At 38.5% G+C, this 4,452-nt stretch overlaps 1 pseudogene; it reads left to right on the forward strand.

The window, feature by feature from the left end:
• The first annotated feature begins 2,801 nt into the window (after positions 1-2,801).
• On the forward strand, positions 2,802-3,233 carry LOC132026017 (eukaryotic translation initiation factor 1-like; annotated as a pseudogene).
• The last annotated feature ends 1,219 nt before the right edge of the window (positions 3,234-4,452 follow it).

Below are 4,452 nucleotides of genomic sequence, written 5' to 3' on the forward strand. Positions count from 1 at the left end.
GGGTCTGGTCTATGAGTCAATAGCCTAGGTGGTTTGAATGCAGGTGGTCTTTACCCTCCTTCTTAAGAAACACTGGCCTAGCAGCAAGACTAACGAGGTCAGAGTAACTTGGACACTATCCAACACTCATCAAAACCTACAAAATTTGTGTTGGAAATAAAGCTCTCCTCTAAATTCTGTTGCTTCCTCTCCAAGCAACAGAGTCAAGAAAAGGCAGTGATGGCAGAGAAGGAGAAACAGAAGTAGTTAATGAGACAGCAGGACATCGCCTGGAACTAAAGCACCCAACTGGTTGGAGAGAAAGAGCCTCATACACTACAAATGAACAGAAAAAATAATGGTACTGCAGGTGGATTAGGGATTTAACAATAAATACTCGGTGAGTACTTGGGACAAAATCTTTGAAGCTTTTATCCTGCTGTGTAATGGTTTGATACAGCTTGGAGGAAATTTACCTTTGAAAACACTTAAATGATACTAGTCTTTTGTTTGTGTGTTTGTATTAGAAAAAGGAAGATAGGGCTCCTGGGTGGCTCAGTCAGTTAAGCATCTGCCTTTGGCTTGGGTCCTGATTTCAGGGTTCTGGGACTAAGCCCTGCCTCAGGCCCCCTACTCGGCAGAGAGTCTGCTTGTCCCTCTCGCTCTGTCCCTCCTTCCCGCTCATGCTCTGGCTCTTGCTCTTCCTCGCTCGCTCTCTCTCAAATAAAAAAGTAAAATCTTAAAAAGAAAAAGAAAAAAGAAAAAGGAAGAACGTTGGTAGAGGAAGCCATCCTGAATTGTCACAAAGAAGTGGAATCACTTTAACTTACTTGCATACAAGAATCATAATATGTTCTCGATATTTTCCCTCTAAACTCCACCTAATTCACAAAAATTTTTAAACTCCCTGCATATCATGTATCAAATATGTGTTTTGGGATTGTTTCATCCTACATGCTTCTAAATGCTGACTTGTCTTTTATTTTTTCAATATAGTTTTTTATTTTGGAATAGTTTTAGATTTTCGGAGAAATTGCAAAGATAGCCTGAGAGTTCACTTAGAGTTCACCTCTCACTTGGTTTCTCCTACTATTAACTTCTTACACAACTGTGGCATGTTTGTCACTACTAAAAACACGGATGCATTACGATTTATTGAACTGCAAGATTTCACTGGTTTCTCTACCAGTGTCTTTTTCTGGTCTAGGAGCTAATTCAAAATACCATATAGTATTTTGTTTTCATGTTTCCTTTCATCTTCTCTGGTCTGCCACAGTTTTTCAGTCTTTCATTGTTTTTCAGAACTTTGATGGTTTTGAGGAGTATCGATTAGGTATTTTAGAAAATGTCCCTGAATTCAGGTTTGTCTTACGTTTTTCTCATGACTGGACTAGGGTCATGGATTTTGGGGGAGAATACTACATGATGAAATGCTCTTCTCATCATATTGTATCAGGGGGTCCGTGCTATTAACATGATTTATCACCAGTGATCTTAATATTGATCAGCTGGTCAAGGTAGTGTTCGACATGTTTCTCCACTGTAAAGTTATTTCTCCCTTTCCCTATTCTACTTTTTGGAAGGAAGTCACTATGTCCACCCCACATTCAAGGAATCGGCGAATTAGACTCCATTTTCTAGAAGGACAATATCTACATAAATTATTAGAAATTCTTCAGTAAGAGAGATTCATCTCCTTTTCCCCATTTATTTATATCCATATAGACTGATAGATATTTATTTTATACTTCGGATTATAATCCAGCACTACATTAACTATTTGTTTTACTCAGTTTGTTCTAGCTTGGATCACTGTGACCTTTCAGGCTGGCTCCTTTGTTCCTATAACATGCCCTCCCCACCCCTTTCCTTAATACTGCCTTACTTCCTGGCTCCGTAAGATGTCACAGGTCTACCTTGTACTTGCCTGTCCTATCTGTGATATCAGCTGGCTTTGACTTTTAACCTCATAAAAACAATGAGTAAATGTATTTGGTTTCCTGTTTATAATACTTTGTGCCATATCATGAATGCTTTTGGGGATACTGATGGCATAGGCCAAGAACAAAGCAGCATTTTGCTAGGTGCACTATGCTGGACAAAATGTAATGAATGCTCTTATCTGGCCTGAAGACACTGTTAGGAAAGTGATGACAGAGATGCTTTCGGATGGACTGCACATTTTCCTTTTCACTTCCTCTCATTATGTAGAAATAGTTTGGAGAGAACCCTGTAGGGAAGGGCGGTGGTTTTGTTACCTACCACACACAAAACCAGGCATGACCTTGTTCTTTGTTGTTTTTTCAGCAGCCTAAGTTTCTAGGGTAAACAACAAAACCGCTGGGAACAATCTTCGGCAAAGAAATAAAGAGAATAATTTATTGCTTTCTTCTTCTTCCCCCCTCATCTCCCATTATTGCTTGATTAACATGTATTAAAAACTTCTGGTACTTCCATTATTCCAGTCAACAAATTCAACTGCTTGATGTTCTTATCTTTCTTGCCCAGTTGTATCCAGAGATTCTTCCTACCTTCTGGCACAGCTGGAAATGAAGTCAGTGGTTGCCTTTGTCTCCTTTGTCATACCTTAACATTCGGGATATGTACTGCCGAACAAGTAGTGACCGTACAATATAGGTTGGAGTGTCCCATTAAAAAGTACCTTCCAGGCGCCAGTCACTGAGCCATCCCTGAGGACTCAGCAGCTTCCCCTTGGAGGCCCCTGGCTTCCCCATGCTCCTAACCCTCTATCCAAACCTTTCTCTCATCTTCCCCTACCTCCACCTTCTACAGGCAGTTTCTACAGAGGAAAAAGGAATCCTATGTCCGCTATCCAGATGCTCTGCTCTTTCTATCCCTTTGCTGATGCAAATAAGGGTGATCTTCCTGCTGGGACTGAGGATTATATCCATAGAAGAATTCAACAGAGAAACAGTAGGAAGATCCTTACTCATCTTCTGAGGAGTGGCTGGTGATCATGAGAGAAGGAAACAAGTGAGGCGTTGAAGAGGAAATTTGCCCCCATTTGTACTGTAATTGAGCATCTAGAATGTGAAGTGATTCTGCTACAGGGTGACCAGCACGAGAACATATGCTGCTTTCTCCTAAACGTTGGACTCGCTGAGGATGACTAGCTGAGGTTCCTGGGTTTCCAGCACTTTGGCTCACTCAGCCTATGTGAGGATTTCCTTGCAATGAGTAGAAGTTCCCTTCAGTCCATTGTCAAAAACCATTTGGAGTCTGCTTTAACTTGAACTAGTATAACTCCCTGATCAAATAAACTGAAAAGATCCATGCAAAAAATAATTAATTAATTAAAATTAAAATAAAGTAAATAGTACCTTCCTATAATGAATGGTTTTATCTAAGGAAGATAGGGAGTTATTGCTTCCAATAAGTACTAGGAAAAAACAAGCAAATGAACAAGTGAGGTAAAAATACCTCTGCACAATGAAGGAAGCCATCAACAGAATAAAAGCAACCCACTGAATGGTGGAAATCATTGGCAAGTCATGTATATAAGAGGTCAATTTCCCAAATATATAAAGAACTCATAGAACTCCGTAGCAAAAAAAACATCTGATTAAAAAATGGACTGAGGAACTGAATAGACATTTTTCCCAAGGAGACCTGTACATGACCCACAGGGACATGAAAAGGTGCTCAACATCACTAATCGTCAAGGAACTAAAAAAATCAAAACCGAAATGAGATATCACTTCACACCTGTTAGGATGGCTATCATCAAAAAGAGAAGGGATAACAAGTGTTGGTGAGGATGTGGAGTAAAAATAATACTTGTGTGCTATTGCTCAGAATGTATATTGGTGCAACCACTATGGAAAGCAATATGGAGATTCCTCAGAAAATTAAAACTAGATCTACCATCTGATCCAGCAATCTCACTTCTGGGTATATATCTGAGGAAAATGAAATCACTACCTTGAAACATGCATCCCATGTTTAGTGCAGCATTATTTAAAATAGCCAAGACATGGAAACAACACATTCTCTCTTTTTCTCTCTCTATATATACATAAAACAACTATATATATATACATATATATGTATATTATGTGTATATATGTGTATACATACACAATAAAATATTAAATACTTTATAATATTTATATCTATAATTATAAAATATTATTCAGCCATTAAAAAAAAGGAATCCTGTCATTTGTGACATGTGAAGTGACCTTGAGGGCATTAAGCTAAGTGAAATAAGTCAGAGAGAGAAAGATAAATACTAAATATGTGGAATCTAAAAGTAATGAACTCACAGAAAAAGAGAACAGATTGGTAGTTGCCAGAGGTAGAGGAAATGGGTGAAGGTGATAAAAAAGTACAAGATTCCAGTTATAAAATAAATAAGTCCTTGGATGTCATGTCCAGCATGAGGACTATAGTGAACAATACTGTATTGTATACTTGAAAGTTGCTAAGAGAGTAGACCTTAAAATCCATTGC

This window comes from Mustela nigripes, chromosome 1, assembly GCF_022355385.1.
Source record: "Mustela nigripes isolate SB6536 chromosome 1, MUSNIG.SB6536, whole genome shotgun sequence".
NCBI classification, from domain to species: Eukaryota; Metazoa; Chordata; class Mammalia; order Carnivora; family Mustelidae; genus Mustela; species Mustela nigripes.